General features: G+C 39.9%; 1 protein-coding gene across 4 annotated transcripts in view; it reads right to left on the reverse strand.

The window, feature by feature from the left end:
- Positions 1-17,242, reverse strand: part of CALD1 (caldesmon 1) — a 185,941-nt gene that overhangs the window by 109,727 nt on the left and 58,972 nt on the right. For 3 of the 4 annotated variants that reach the window (XM_011359529.2, XM_023530299.1, XM_011359530.2), the window contains exon 2: positions 13,937-14,030. The exons of the other annotated variant lie outside the window; for it this stretch is intronic. The gene's annotated coding sequence lies outside the window, so the exon portion shown is untranslated. The remainder of the gene's footprint in view (positions 1-13,936; positions 14,031-17,242) is intronic. 4 annotated transcript variants of the gene reach the window in all.

The following is a 17,242-nucleotide window of genomic DNA, read 5'->3' on the forward strand; positions in this document are numbered from 1 at the left end:
AAGGTCCCTGGCCTTCCTAGAACTTATTTGAGGCTTTCTTGCTTCTTTAAGCTTCTACCAGACCTATCATAGATTCCCATCTTTGCCCTTGGGTCATACCCATCATCTGCTTTCTGTTTTTTTGTTCTTGAGACTCAGGGCTTTGTGGGAGAAAGTCAAGGACCATGTTTTGTCTCTCTTAAAAGTTTGCGTTAGTTTTCGTTGGGTCATCGCTGCCACTCAGGGATGCTTCTCTCCATCCGACACATACTGGGTGATTTCGGAGTATAATACACTCCAACAGATTCCCCACCTCTGTTCTTCAAATTATATTCACTCATCTCAATCCTTCGATTGCCCTCTTCTACGAATCTTTGGCAAACAGTGACCTGAACTCAGACTTAGGAGATCTGGGCTGACCCTCTCTGAGCTTTTCTTCTCTGTTAAATGAGATAGTTGAACTAGATGATGGCCAAGGTTTCACTATTCTACTCCAAGTAATATTCGTCTATACCTACTCTTCAATCTAGCAAAGATGGATGCATCAAACATGGCATGTCCACCTTTCCTCTTTTCTTTCTTTTCAGAAAACATAACTGTTTTGATATCTAAATACTTTCTCTTTTGATTTTTCTGATTTAGAAAGCATTAACTTTCTTTCAAACAAATTGTCCCGTGGCACTCTAGATAAACTTGTTTTATTACCTCTCAAATGTGTTATATAATTTTCTACCTCTGTACTTTTATTAATGCCATTCTATCCACTGGCATGTGCTCCCTATTATCTTCACTGTCCATATTCTATTCATTCATGAATTTCTGGCTCAAATTTCACTTCCTTAATAATTGCCTTTCTTGAGGACTCTAGCTTAGAATAATGTCTTCCTCCTTGAAGATCTATCATTCATTTTGGTAATTAATAATGTACTGCCTTGCCATAGCTCATCAATTGTTCTCACTAGTATTTAGTATTTTATTGATATTTTACTTTCTACATACTTTGTTTTTAAGGCTATTTATGAATAGTCTTTTTAAAAAATCTCTTCACTATTAGGACATGGTAGGCACTCAGAATTTGCGGCTAATTCAAACCATTGGATTTTTTACTCTAAATCTACCATTATGAGTATGGAAAATATAACCGAAGCTGATTCATCTCTGTATTTTATTGACTGATCGGTGTTTACAAAGAGAATTACAGACCTTGGTAATAGACTATATATGAATCTCAAAAGTTATATAAACCCACATTTGCAGTAGTTACACAGTAAATCTGGCAGTGTTTTCGTTCTGACTGTAGAAAATGAACTTTTGTCCTTTTTAAAAAAATTCAATTTATCAACCTGCTTTGCTCTTTTCTGAACTGAATGGTTCATTTGGGACTCAAAAACCAAATAAACACATGGATTGTAAGATACAGCTTGGACTTAACTTTAGCTCAATCTTCGCCATCTTGTTCCAAAAATCTGTGCTACTTAAAAAAAAAAAAAAAATACATGTAATCATTAAGGCACATTTGTCAAGACCAGCAATGTGGAAATAAGAGTAAATGGGATCAATCTGAGGAACTCTGTCTTCTCAAGCTGGTTCTTTTTTCTAATCAGTGGAATCCAGGACACAAAGCTAAAGACACTATTAAGAGCGAACGGGTTATGTCCTAGTTTTTCTCTCCTTCCCTGCTTGGTCTAGTATCATTACTTTTTCTCTATTCATATTTCTCCATTTGCAAAACAGAAGAACTTAATGTTACTAAAATCAATATCTTTGTGTCCTGTGTTTTACCAGAGAAGCAATGGGCATTGGGGGCATTTTAGATTTGTGAGATGATGGTATTTATACATACTAACATCAACACTTGGGAAGACAACACATTTAGAAATTTTAGGCGCATCTTCAAGTGTCGTCACAAACGCTACCACTTTATTTGGAGTACCTTTATATTGTTAAAAACTCTATGTCCATCAGCATTTGATCCTCTCAAGTAGGGAAAGTAGATTTCGCCTCCATTTAAAGAAATACAGGTCTTTAGCATCAGCTCCTCAACCACAGCCAATCAGTGGAAAACTAGGATTGGTATTTAGTCTGATCTCTAAACCAACCTGAAAGGTTTTCCTGGAAGAGAGAGGAAAAATAAAAATTTGGAACACAATTCCTCCTGTGCCCTTTTCAAGAGTTAAAAATATTCTTCCTTGGCAAACTCAAGGAGAATTAGACTAAAAGACACAGGATGACACCAAATCAGAACAGGCAGTGGTCATTGCTTCTCTCTTGGCCCCTAGAGAAAGATACATGGTATAGCTCTGAACCCTAAGGCAAAAATGGAGATTTTCCACCAACCTGTGTTCATGCGAGAACAAAAAAGGTATGGCTTTGCTGGAAAAAAAAAAAAAAAACACAAAAAGTATAAATGTGCTTTCTAAACGTAGCCTGATAATGGGGACTGGTTCTGATGTGCCGAGGCTGAGATCCTGGTGCGACCAGAATTACCTGACAATGGGTAGGGCTGCTGAGAAAGCGCGAACTTTTATTAGTGGAAAGAGCCATGTAGAGGTGAAATGGCCATGTGTTTAGGGCTGTAGTGAAAGATACTTTTGAGATTCTAAGGCTGTGCTGCTGTCCAATCGGCAGCCACTAGTCATATGAGGAGATTTAAATTACAATTAATTAAAAAAAAAGAGAGTTAGAAATTCAGCCCCTCAGCTTCATTAGCCCATTTCAAGGGCTCTATGGTCACATGTGTCTAGTGGCTTCCATGAAAGACAGTACAGAAAGTACTATCGCATAGGCCTGATGTTAGTCCTTCCAACCAATACAAGATGATTGATTGTGTTGTGCGAAGTAATGCCATGTAGTTCAGAGACACAAAGATGTGTAAGGCACAGTGTCTCTCTTCAAAGACCTTATGGAAAAGGTGGACCAAAATGTGAGGTGTGGTACAGGTCAGCATCACAAAGCATGGATGTGTTCTTTTTATTCCCTCATTAGTAAACTCTCCGTTGACCTGTGGAGGCCTGAATCAGGCCATCTCGCTGTGACCGGGCAATGCTGCTGAGAAAGTGAAATGTTCAGCAAATGCAAAATATGCTGAGACACTATCTGAAGAGAGAGCACACTTCACATTGAGTAACAAGGTCTAAGAGTGGTTTATTTGGAATGAAAGGTCGGAGGACATAGGTCTTCATTAATTATGTACATGGTACAGGGATCATCGTATTTTACATAATAGTAGTTTTACTTGTGCATGACCCTCTGGCCTTTCTGCTCTTCTCGGCTATAAAAATATCAGCAATCCATGAGTCTGTTCTTTGTGATTTGTTTTTCAACTAGCACTCCCAATTTAGTGATCAAAAACTGGATCCAGAGCCTTATCCAGCTATCTTGTTAATACGAGATATTAACAAGGTGAGAGAGTTTAGATGGCAGGATACGAATCCATTTACACTGTTGAAAAAAATTCAAAGGTATATCCTAGAAGTATTTTGTCAAAAGCAACATTTTTATACATGAAAGACACGCTATTATTCACCAGGGATTCATTATTCCTTAGCAAAAATTTTTCAACTTGTATTCATCATCAGATGTATTTATTGTGTTCTGAAATTATGAAGCCAGTTAGAGACTATCTTCTAGGAGTTTATAATCTAAGATGAAAAGCTTTGAAATGAAACCAAGGGACATTAGCCATTATGTCCCTTGGACATAATGGATACATAATTTAAACATACAAATCTACACGGCAGTTAAATGATAAATTGAAAAGTACCTAGACTGCTTCCTCTTTCTGTTCACATGAATCATTTAGATGGTAGTTTCAGCCTTTTATTAGTTTGGGGATTTCTGGACCTTTCTTCATGTAAGGAACAGCTCACGGTACAGGCTTAAGACTGGCACAAGGCTATTGGATCTCCGAATCACTTACTAACATGAGTTTGTACTGATACATTATATTTCTATTGGAGCACTTAGTCTACAGCTTGTATTTTAATTACTAAGGACATGTCTGTCTTTCCTAGAAGATTGTAATCCCTCAAGGATCCCTTAGGTGACTATTGCATCTTATGGTGAGCATTAGGTTCATAATTATTGCATTGGAATGGATTCTAGAGCATTCCTTATTCAGTGGACTTCATTGGTAAACAGACAAACTTGGCTAAGATGTTATCAAAATACCATGTCTCTAGCTGAGCTCTTGGTAACCTTGGGGATGGCAGTGGTTCATTTTTGAGCTCTACTTTATATAGTGATTTATAGTTGTTGTTTTCCTCTAGTGGAAAAGAATCTTGTCATAGGAAGACATTCTGGTTTCAGGAAGAGGGATATTAGGCATTAGTAACTGGGGGAACATATTTGTTCTGGGATGTTCAAAGAGAAAGAAGGACAAAGTAGACACATGATGAATAACAAAACAAGAGAATCAAGGTTGAGCTGAAACACTCCAAATTTCCAAGGCCCTTGGAGATTCCTTGCCACTCCTCCATCATAATTAGAACTACTGACATTCAGAGCTGATTTAAATGATTCCATCAGTCTAAAAAGAAGTGTTGCTTGGTTTTGCTCTCTAACCATGCTTGGTAATTAAAAACACAAGGCACTGTTCTGGATGTTTGCTTGAGAATCTACTCTTCCTAGGTGTCACTACTCATTGGGTACAGGGCTTTTATCTTTTTCACCATCTCTCTTAGGAGCCCTAGCCCAGGTCACAGGAAGAGTGTGAGGTTGTCATGGCATTCTTGAAAAAACTGGAGATGGCCAGTGCCACTTCAGACTCTAAAACACACAGACACAGAAGAAGCTCATTTTGCCTGCCCACTTCCTTACGGAAGCTCTATAAATCTATATAGCATTTGGAAGGCAGTAGTTCAAGTATGAGAAGATATATATTCCGATCTAAAGAGACAAAGGGAGGATCTTTGTGACAACAAGCTTGAAATGACATCCTTGTTTGTTTCTGAGAACAACAAAGCTGTTTCGACAGCTGATTCTAGAGTTCCTCACACTCTCGCTGGAAAACCTGGACTTTTGAAAAATTCGGGATTAGAATACCATTTGAGAAGCAGCAGCAGCAGCTTCTTACTTCTGACAAAATCCACAACAAAACAAAACAAAACAAAACAAAACAGAAAAACACTTGCAACCAGGGACTTCAACTCAACAGTCACCTAGCTCGTCAAATTAAAACATGTGGCAGCCACCTGCTAAGCATCGTGAAAAAAATGTCGCCTTCTTGTTTTTCTACCTGACCTAAAATCTCTTTGGAGCACATTTGCATTTCCCAATTTTTCACACTTAAACAATGCTGTCTGCACTATGTATAAAGATGACTAAGCAATTTTGCATTAAGTAACCAGAGTGAGTCCTGCCAATTTTAGAATAATTAAGTTTCTGCAGTCTAATATAAACAGTTCCAAGAACTACATGTGGCCTACCAAAAGTATATATTACAAGTAGTCAACATTGTGGCCAGCTGGCAGACAGATCAACCTATTAAAGTAGAATTGTTCAGAATTCAGAGTATTATTTTTCTTTTCTCCCATTATTTTTTCTGCATCCAACTTTGTTTCTTTGGGAATGTTTTCAAGTATACAAAGCAAGAAACTATTGTGGAATTGCACCTCTTATAAACGAATGAGCATTTCTCTTGAGATCTTTTGAACTCACAAATCATTCCTATTTCAACCTTGTTTACAGAGGCAGCCCAAACAAAATGGAGCAAGTGAATCCAGTTTCTTCCCACTCAAGTTGAAGTGTCTGTATTTTGCTTACCACCAGAAAGGTCTACAGTGACCACCAGACAAATGGATGTGCAAATTAAGCCACTGGACACCCAAAACATCTTCTTTCTGACCATAAGCCCTTGTACTGCCTTTACTAGGTAGCTTGGTGGGCCAAAATTTATTGCCAATAGGGCTAAAGTCATAGGTTTAATCCCTCAAAGAATGAATTAACTACTTGAGAGAAAAAAAAATCCTAAACTATTGCCATGTGCTATGACATTAGTCTTGGCCAGTTACAATGGCAGATGTGACCTCACAATTTTACGTTGAGGACGTAGAGATGGAGAAACTAACTCATGACAGTAGAGCGTATGGTCAAATGAATGGGATTGTGTCATCACGCAAAAGTCCCCTGCATATTCAAATGCATTGGCCCCATTGCCTGCTTCATTGCGTTTAAATTCATACATAATTAAGAGTAGTTGAGAGATTCTATAACCATGAAAACTTCATAGTTTTCACAATGAAAATCTCAATAAAAAATTCATCAAATATTTTGAAGTATCATTCACGTAGGAGCCACCTTCTTTTATATAAGTCGTGAATACAACTACCCTGCCCTCACCATGCCGATAGTCTGATGGTGGAGATAGGCAATAAACAAAATACAAATTGCAATGAGGGTTAGGAAGAAAAAAACACAAACTGCTTTGAGAGAGAAATATAGAAATGGACTAATGGTTTTTAGGGGAGAGCTAGAACAGGACACAGGCAGTGATAGCTTTTTCAAACAGGAATGATATTAACACATAAACAGACATTCGTTCATAAAGAGAATACAGATTTATAGGACCAGAATTTGTATTCGTTAAACAAATATATATCGGCATCTATTATGTGCCAGACACTCACTCTTCTAGGTGCTGATAAATCAAATCTTCCACTCCTCTCTCCCAAAGAAGTGGCTGAAACGTGAAGGAGCTGGTCAGGTTTGAAGGATGGTGAACTATTCTCATCCCTTCTTTCCCACCTCAGATCCCGTGTGAGTAATATAAAAATAATGATCTATCAGATGCTGTCTGCCGGAATTTATATAGACCCTGGGAATCCACTGAAGACGTTAACTTCACATAGGAGACATGAACGCAGGCATTTTTCTAGAAACCATCCAGCTCAGTGACCTTCTGACAATAAAAGCATGTTTCTCACCCGTCCTCAAACAGAAATTTGCTGATTAAAATGAAGCCGGTCCACTTCTTTTTTAAACTTTGGTTCGCGATTCCAAGAAATGAATAGTCCGTGATAAATCTACGCCAGTGGCAGAACATCTCACAACCAGCTTTTCCACTCTGAATACCACAAACAGACCTTTTATTTGTTGACACACAGCCTCTGGACATTCATGAAAACAAGATGTTCTCTCACTGCTTTTTAAGCTAAACAGATTTAAGTCAGGGTCTCGGCCGAATTTTAAAAACAGATGTTACATAGCAAAAAGGCTGAACTGACCTCAGCAACGACAGGCTATTTCATTTGGACTTGCATATTCTTTGCTAGAGAGAGCAATCAAAGATGCTTTAAACTGGAAACAGGAGCAACCCAAAGTTTACTACTGTCTCCATTCAGTGACTGCCCTGTGAGCCTGGGAAGCCGATGAGCACCTGGGGCTCTTGGTTTGTGGAAAAAGCAGATGAGAGCTGATGACAAGGGGGAGGTTAAGTGAGGATGGATGACCTGCCTCCCACATGCCACCACCCTGTTCTCCATGGAATGTCTCCACTGTACCCATCACCTGATTCCTCTCCCAACCCCACCCTCACATGCAAACACCACTCTCGGCCAGTCCAACAACGTAGTCCCGCAATAATCTAGCTCTCATTTCTGCCTCTCGGCCTTTGTCTCTGCTTCCTCTCTCCTGTAACCCGAAGTGCCTTCCGCTCATTCTGCAAATCCCATATATTTTCCTAGCGCCTAACTCAGTCTTATCTTTATTCAGAACCATCCTCTCTTTTGACTTCTGTGGAATTGTCGGAGCTGTTCTTTTCGGGGATCAATACTACATGATTCTGTCATTGAAATGTCTTAGAACTTCTGAGTGAGTCTGAAACGGCTCAATGTCAAATCTCCTTTGATATCCCCTCAGGCCAGGCCAAGGACTGTGTGGATCTGCAAGGACAAAGCCACGAGCAAACACACACACCAGGTTACGGTCCAGATGGAGAAGTTTACGTATTTAGCCAACAGTGACGTAACACTTACTATTTATCAAGCTGTTCTGGGAACTCAGTGAGTATCATTTTAAATCTTTATAATAATCCTTATTTTTCCCATTTTATAGATAAAAAGACTGAGGCCCAGAGAAGGTGAGTCATTGGCTCGAGGTCACAGAGCTAATAAATGGTAGAGTTGGGATTTATGTCCAGGCAGCCTGGCCCAGAGTCTGTGCTTTTAATCATAGCATTATGCTCCATGTCACAAGACCTGTAAATGGATAATACAAGGTAGACTGTGGCAAGAACCTCGGTGATGAAAAATGATCATGTGATTGCCTGGAAGAATCTATGCTCTTCTACAAATGCCCCCTTACTAGGAGTTATTTCCTGCTTCATGTTAGGATAAGTTCATATTTGATGTTTATTAATGAAGTAAAAATTAATCTCCTGTTATATCCATTTGTGCTTTGGCAAACTGATTTATTATCTCATTTAAGTGGGGTTCACTTTAGAAAACAAGCTGAATTCATTCTAAAGCCTTAAAAAATAAATTACGACACTTTAGAGTTCGGCCATTTCTTTGCTTTATTCATTTATTTAGTTTTAGACATGAAGTTGAAACATCTAAGTTTATGTTTGTGTCAGTCTCAGGGCAGATCTAGGTTTTGTGGGAACTAAAGATTATTTGGGAGGCCTTCTTTAAGAAAGAGAATACAATATTAAATGTAAAAAGTTAGTCAGCAGGGGTTGTGGCAGGGACCTGACCAAGAGAGAGGCTTAATCTCCATCCGTTTCATAGTAAATCGACTTTGGGTCTCTCGCCTTCCGTTCTTACGAGCATTCCATAAAAATATCACAGCACCATTACTTTGCTTTTAATTTTCAATTACTTCAAAACTACAGTTACACCCCCCTTTAAAAAAGTGCTTCATGAAAACCAGAATTCAGGAAACATAATGTGGGGGCAATTATGCATCATTCTTCAAAGCGATGTTTCAGAAACTTAGAATTACAGATATAGCCAGTGCGCATGGCAGCGTTTTGCCTATAAACCACATAATTAAGTATGATAGGTGGATGAGAGGGTAGAGAAATTTAAAATGTGACTCTTTGCCAAGATGAGGCCGATGAAAAACAAATAAAAGTATCAGAAATCGCAATTTACGTCAATGAACACATTATTGGATTCACCCAATTTTCCATTACGTTGAATTAAAAGAAGTCCGTTTAATAGGAGAGAATGAAGGGACGCGAGCATTGCTAATGCAACCCAGAGCTAACATAGCACCTGGGATGGAGAAGGTCCAATTCTGTCAAACGAATAAGTTAACAAGCGACTGGATCTGTATGTTGAGGAACAAGAAAAAGACAGATGGTGCTAATAGTGGTCAGAAGCCTCCCCCAACAACCCCAACTTATAAAGGCATCTTTTATTTCTCAACCATCAGCGGGCAACCTGGAGGAGGCAGTTAGATGCGTCCCCAGAGTCTCTCATTATAACCAATGTCTTTATGTTTATAGATTTTGAAGTCTGGGGTAGAATCAGGTTCACAAGCGTGGGTATAATATACTTTGGGGTGGAATAGTCTTTGAAGAACTGGGAGAAAATGCTTTTGGAAGCGCTCCTTCCTGCTCCTTGCTTCCGGGCCCCCGTATGTTTGTATTCATTTCCCCTCTGCATCTCTGGATGTGATCAACACACTTTTCTCCAAACTCAGGATGTTCCCTTCCACGGTATATCACTTTTGGTCATTAACTAACAGGACTCAATATTAATGTTGGCCTTCTCTATCCCTCTTGAACAAAGTGTTTTCAGCCAAAAATATTAAACTAGTCAACCGCTCTTTTCCCCTGTCAGAGAAACAGCCAGCATCCTGAAATCACAGCTCATTTGTACCACATTGGCGTGAATATTCAGACTCCATTTGTCTCCAGCTCTTAAAGGCTGGTGTTAGAGTGAATGATAGACATGTTGTTTTGAATTAGCAAAAGAAGAGGAGGAAAAAAAAATAAAATAAAAACCTAAGTAATAAGTTTGGCCTAAAATATCTGTTTCAGGGAATGTACTTTTTGCCTTTTCCTCTGGTAAAAGTCAATTAAAAAAAGAAATCTAGATTTAATTTGACATTAAGTTGGACCTCGGATACAGAGAATAATAGAAAGGAAAATGTCTCATTTTGCTTTTCCTCTTCGGATCGAGTGCGTATTCTACCTAATCGTATTGGAGGACCGTTGCACAGACTAGTGCAAGATGTGATCACAACTTACGTTTTGTTGAACATCCCAAAGTAGAGTTTGGGAGCGACCGAGTCTGTGTCCTTGAACTGTACACACCCGATCGCGGCTGGAACCTCAGGTAAGACTTTCGATAGTTTTGGTTGAAAGCTAAATAGCACAGTCATTCTTTTCTTCTTTACTGCATAATCGTCACCTGTGCTTATTAGAACAAAAGTCTGGAAAGTTCTAGACAAAAGCTCCTGGCACCTTTGTCCGTTTCCTCCCTGCCCTTTGTGTCCCCATCTCGGCTTGGCCATCCTCGCACAAACTCTTTCCATCAATAGCTGTGCCAGGCAGGAGTGTGAGCTACCGTGGAGGCGCCTCTCAAGGCTCAGTGCAGTCTCCTGGCCAGGAAAGCCCCATCGTTTGGCCAAAGCTTAAAAATCTGCACAGTGGTGACACCTGAACGTCCTCTTGCCCTCCTTATCATGAAGGTTTTCAGACTGTCGAGAAGATTACAGGAATCCGTATTCCTCATGTCCCCTCAATCCCTAACCAAACTGGAGTTCATCGTATATTTTCCTCCTTATACCCCATGATGAGGACCTGAAAGCAGTCTCCTTGGGGTGCGACTCTTAGGGAAGGGGGTAGATTCAATACTTTCTCACTCATGAGGCTCGTTCTACAGCGGCAACCAGCAATCTGCAGAAAAGACTCCTACTGTAAGAAAGACCCTTCAGGCCCCGCTTCGACAACTGTGGGCACACTTGAACCCAACAGGAGACCAAACACTTTGTCAAGGGCATCCAGGGAGGCTTGTTCAGCAAAACTCAAGGAAAAGGGAAGAAAAAACCCCTTCTCTTTCCACTCCATCTGGAGCTTCAAGTGACTGAAAATATTGGCCCACCGTGGTTATAAAATCTCCCATTTCTGCAGTTCTAAAACAAGGGCAAAGCCTGCACACAACTCAAAGCACTTCTTTCACATGTTCGTAGGAAAATTATCTTTCTCTCCAAGTCCTTCAGCTGCCTGAGATTAATGAAACACAGTTGGGAGGCACCTATGCTGGCCACTGGCCACCATTCATTTGGAATACCCCTCAGTGATTGCAGAGCTGTTTTCTCTTGACTTCAAAATTTCTCCTTTTAGGTAAATAATAATTTGCATAGAAATCACTGACTCAGGTGTCACTGACATTTTGGGTAGCTGAAAGAAAGTTGGGATCTTTTTCCTGGCTACTTGAAGGACACTAAGAGGAAGGAATAGAAGAAGGTATTTGAAGAAAACTGATATCTCAAAGTTTATTTTTAAAAAATGGGTGGGGTATGCAAAGAAAGAGGAAGCTTCTGACCTCCGGTAGCCTTTTTTGCTAATAATCAGACAATCTAAAGAATGATCAAGGGTTTCTGCTAAAGAAAGAGAACCAAGGGAGATAGAGAAAAAAAAAAAAAAAAGCAAGGAGGAAACTTAAAGAAAAAGAAATAACATGTTAGAAAACAAAAGAGAAACAAATAAATACCTTTCCCCCTTTTACTTGCATCACAGTAAGCAGAAAAAGTTAGGGAAATTCAGGGCTGGGGTAAATGTGGCTCCATCAGAAATGACGTTTGATAGTAGATCTCAGAGAGGAGAAGCTTCTGTGGCTTCCATTCTCTACCAGCCTCTTTCCTGGGCTGGCCATGAACCCTGAAATATTTTCAAAGCTTCCTCTAGGGCATGGGTGGTGTGGGGAGACCAGCAGGGAACAATGGACTAAGGAGGGAATTCAGGGTACAAAAGAGGTACATTTCACTCCACCACCCACCGGGCCCTTTACTGACTGTCTAAGATAAGATGATGTTCAATGGCACCTGACCCAGGAAAGGAAGTGCCTTCTGTCTCTTTGGACATTAAGGAGTCTAATCCCAGCCCTCTCTTACGATCCTGTCTGAGAGCTCTGATTGACTGATGAAGAAAATGTCTTCAAAGGTATTGATGTATGAGAGCCCTAGGCAGGCAGGTGGGGAGTCAAACACATGCTCATGGGCAGAGTGAGCTAGAGGGAGCAAAGTTGGGTAGGAAAAGCCCTACAGGAATGGTTTAGGGCATAGCCCACAAAAGAGAGGACGGAGGAAGGAATAAAATAGGACCAAAGAAATACGAGGAGAGAGAAATAGATAGACATACACTCCAGCGAATATGTATGTTCTTACAAACCCTCATCAGAAGTAGCGTGTAGATTTCTTCCCCTTGGGAGGGTCCCTCTCCTGTTACTTATCAGGAAAGCTTCTGACATACAATTTTTGGTGGAATTTTTAAACCACTGCTCTCTCCTTCCACGCAATCTTCCTGGGTGGCCACACCCACCGTCATGACTTTAATCCCTATGCGTAGGTTACGACTGTGGATATCTCTATTTCTAGTTGCCACCTGAGCTTTAGACATGTATATCCTTTGCATTCTAGACATAGGCCCTTGTCCCACAGGGCCTCAAACTCAGTAAGTCTCAATTGAAATGCATTGTCCTTCCCTCTTGGTCCCCAAACAGTGTTCTCAAGGAAGAGTAATTTTATCTGGAGTACGTTCATGCTATTTACTGTCTCCTACCCTTTTGTGGAGAGGGGTAACTCTCCTGTCATCAGTCAATCATAGTTTCCTTCGAGCCCCTCCCCAGTCTTGACTTATTTCAAGGGGCGGAAAGTGAAGCGAAAGCACTTCCAATAATCATCATTTGGAGGTAGTCGTAAAGCAAATAAATGGTAAGTTCAGGGGCTGCATCTAACCCATTCATTGGGTCATTCATTCATTCATTTATTCAGTCGTTTAATAATTATGAAATGTCTACTACACACAAAACCTCTTCTAGTGCTATGAGAGATGTAAAAGGCACAGCACACTTTTCAATTTCAAAATTATGTAAGGTCATAGACAAATGAGAGCCATGCACGAAGGACTATAACAAATTGTAGAAACACAAAATGCTCTGAGAGTGTTCAAATGCTAATGTTTAAGTGCTAAGAGGAGAATTAGAGGGAAGTCCATATGCAGTAAACTAAAAATCAGCATATTAGAGAGAAAAATGCTGATGGGGTGTTATGAACTGGATTGTGTTTTCCCCAAACTCATATGTTGAAGTCCCAATCCCCAGTACCCAAGAATGTGACTGTATTTGGAGATTGGGCTTTTAAAAATAGGTGATTAAGAGGGGCCTAATATGACTGGTGTCCTTATCTTATGAGAGAGAGAGAGAGAGAGAGAGGATCATGCCTGCAATGGGATGGTCCTCTGAAGATACAGGAGAATCCAGCTATCTATAAGTCAAGGACGGAGGCCTCAGAAGAAACCAAACCTGCTGACATCTTGATCTTGGACTTCTAGCCTCCAGAACTCTGAGAAAATAAACCTCTGTTGTTTCAGCCACCCAGTCGGTGGTATTTTGCTGTGGTGGCCATAGCAAAATCACCAGTGCGTGCATAAAAGGGAAGCTTATTTCCCCTGGAAGACTGACTCATCTTCTTTTTATTCCCTCAAATCATCAGCATTCTTTGCAGGAAGTGAGGATTGTATTATTGTTTGGGGACTGTTTTACTTAAGATATATATGTAGGAAAAATTTAAAAAAATAATAATAAAGCCAAAAATCAGATTACAAAACAATTTCTTCCAAACTTGATAGCTTAATCGACTGGTAAGTACACTATGAGGGGCATAGCAGAAAGCTTATTTTCTCATGATGCATCTGGAAATGCAATAATTTAGAAAACCAGGCGGACAGGCTGTATAATTGCTAAGATCAGAGATCCCTCTCGGCACCAATCGCATAAACTCTACTTACAGGTAAGCAATCAGATATCCACGTCAGAGTGTTCCGGTTGATCGCCAATCCCTGTAGAATTCGATTGGATGATCTTGGAATGTTTTAATGATATCTGGTATAAAAGGAGGATGGAAAGATAATTAAGTGGAAAGAATTTTCATTAATGTAGACTATATATTTTAAAATACAATTTCTTCCTTAGGTACTATTGTTAGTCAGGACTTTAAAGGAGAAATAAGGCACAGATATAATTAGATACAGTGCATTTGCATTTTAAAGAAAATAAATACAATTATTACAGAGTCAACTCCTAAATTATTCTATGTAATGGGGTAGAAAAGGTGGTACAGTTACTATAAAACAGGGAGCACTACAAACGCCAATAACGAAAGACAAAGGCCTTGCAACACAGTCAGGTCATCCCTTTCCTTAGCTCAACCGTCAAGCTTTCTAAGCTTCAGACTCTTGGGGACCCTTTCCTCTGTCCAAAGTCTTCTGTTGGTGGTGGTTAAGAATCTGACCAGTTGGTAGAAGAGGAGGCTTTGGGGGATTACAAATCCTTATAGAAATGTACTAATAGATAATCTAGAGTTAACTCTCTTGCATTTGAAACATAGCAATAAATATTAAACATTAGAAGGACCAAACAAATAATAGCTGACAATAAATCACCATCACACCCCTAAACCTGCCCCCAACATAATACAATGAGGGATATTAACCGGTATGAGTATGGAAAATTCAATTCGGGCTTTTAACATTGGCCTCTCATTTAGTAGAATAACAGGTCTCAAGTGAACCTTGAGAACATACCTTGTTTACTCCCAACCCCACCCTCTGCCATTTTGCACTGGAAGAAAACAGAGGCTCCAAAGGGTAAGGGGCTGAGTTGAAACTGCACTGCTAGAAATAGGTCCTGGATTCCTAGATTCTCATTCCAGGTTTCACAGGTAAAGAACAAAACAAACAAATCAAACCAAAAGCAAAAAGTTGCCTAAGGTGTTATCTATGGTTTGTATCTGTCCGGGGAAGGTTGGTTTGCAAACAAGGAATCAGGGAACCTCGAGAGGCTCCTAAGTTAGTCAGCAAAAGCAGGTGCCATCCACTTTCGTATTCTTGAGCAGTCACTCAGGCTATCTTTAGCTTTCTTCCCTCAACATCTACCACCTCTTCCTACTCATCCCAAATGCACACATCTAAGCAATTGCTGTGTTGTTGGTACATCTAAAGTACCTTGCTCAACATACTGGGGATGTGGGCTCTGATTTAAGGAGTCAAAAATCTAGTTGGAGTGATAAAACATATAATTACACTTCTAGGTTACAAAGCCAGAAAGTGGTAAGAGCTCCAAATCTCATTTAATTTATTTTTCTTCTATCGTGGGCCAAAATTGGGAGGTCTTCTCTATAAATCTGAGGAGAGAGGGACAAGAAAATCTGTGACCCATCTTCCAGCTGGAAATCTTGCCTAAATCTGGCCCATGATCTTGTTCCTTAGAGTTCCTAGGCCCCTGCCAGCACCCAGATGGGCATTACAAAATGAATAATAAGTGAATGAATAAACAGAACCCATGGATGAGTTTCAGGGAAGACTGCGAATTCCCCTAAACTGTAGGCCAAATTTTGTGTGTTTTAGCTCTCATTAGCTTTCATCGATTTCCCAAAGTAGTCTATGCTCCCTGTCTTACGACTCCTCTCCCAATTTAAGAACCACTTGCTAAGGAATTTGCAGAGTACTAGAGGATGGAATGCAGATGAGAACAAATTACAAAGTGTGTTCCTATGAGTAAATTTACACACAACTATGGATTGAGTGTCCTTTACGTGCCAGGAACAGAATGGGCATACCACAATGAGCAAACAGCCGTTATACTTGGTCTCATGCCACTTATGGTGTACTGTTCCCCTAAAATGGGGATTCTCAGACTGGATGAATATCAGAATCTTCTGGAGACATTTTTTAAATATGATACGGGCTACTCCACAGAGATGCCCAGGAATTTGCACCTTAAAAAAAGTTCCCTACAATTGGATGCTAATGGAGGTCATAGTATCCACCCCAGAACAGCCTCTCCTCCTTGCCCCTCGGGATTCGGTGAAGGCATAGGAGACTAGAAGAAAGAAAGAAGTTACTTGCCTGGGTTGTAAAGAAACATACTGAGAGACGTTTAAATTTGTAGAGAAAAAAAATTCCCAGTACCTTCCCCAAACCCTCTGGCAGGGTCAATATTTATTTGCCTAGTTTCCCTTTCTCAATTCCCTCAGTACATTTATTTTAAAATTTGGGAATGAATAAAGAAAAAATAGAGTAACAGAATGCTATCAGTGGAGAATTTATTTTTCAGTCTATAGAGTCTGTATATATGCCCACGAACTATCTCATTAGCGAGACAAAGATAGAAAGGTTTTTAAGAGAAACCACAAAGTGAAAGGCAAACTGACCGAAAGTGGAGTTTGTCTTCGGATATACTTTCTTTTTTATTTTCAGATTTAGGATCAAAGGGCAAGAACGTCGACAAAACTCTCACACCTTGTTTTAAGATCTCTCTACCATGGGTTACCTTATAACTTCAAATAGACGCCTACGTGAACCATTACTTACGGATCCCACAGCTTTTAATTCACTGCTCAACACACAGATTCGGGCTGACCTGGCCCAGAGGCAGCTGCTAGAATTGTCTGCAGACAAAGCTGAGTCTAGACCAGACATAGTAAGGAAGGGAAAGACTAAGATAAAGGAAAAAGGGAAGAGAGACAGAGAGAGCCGGACTGTGTCAGGCAAATGAGTGGGTCTTCCCTCCACAGTCCCCTTCCCAGCCAGTGGCAAATAGCCAGGTACTATTCAGTGCCCCTTTGATTGAACCATCTGCTGAGGCATGCGGAGAAATCTGGGTTTTAAATGAAAGCATTCATTCACTATGGGAGACTCAAGGTGTAATAAAAGGAAAGGAGGAATTTCTCTCCCAATTAGATTTCTAGTCTTCCAAGAGTAGTGATTTTCTTAAAACCCTCAGGATGTCTCTGGCCAAAGTCATGCAGTAGCATGAGAAATAGAAAATAGCACTTTCCTATATTACACAAATGGAAAAACATTGCCAGTACACATTTTCAAAAAGGGATTAAAATTCTACTTTAAAATTCTTGCCATAAGTTCACAGAAAGATGCCATTTTCCAAATGAATACCAAGGTGAAGGAGAAGGTCTCAAGTGATAATTTATTATAAAAGGTAGTTATTGCAAAAGTTAAATTAGGGATCCTTTATAAAGATGAATAACTTTGTATAGCCCACAAGAAGAACCTGGTTTTAATTAATTAAAAGATTTA

Source organism: Pteropus vampyrus, unplaced genomic scaffold, assembly GCF_000151845.1.
Source record: "Pteropus vampyrus isolate Shadow unplaced genomic scaffold, Pvam_2.0 Scaffold48, whole genome shotgun sequence".
NCBI classification, from domain to species: Eukaryota; Metazoa; Chordata; class Mammalia; order Chiroptera; family Pteropodidae; genus Pteropus; species Pteropus vampyrus.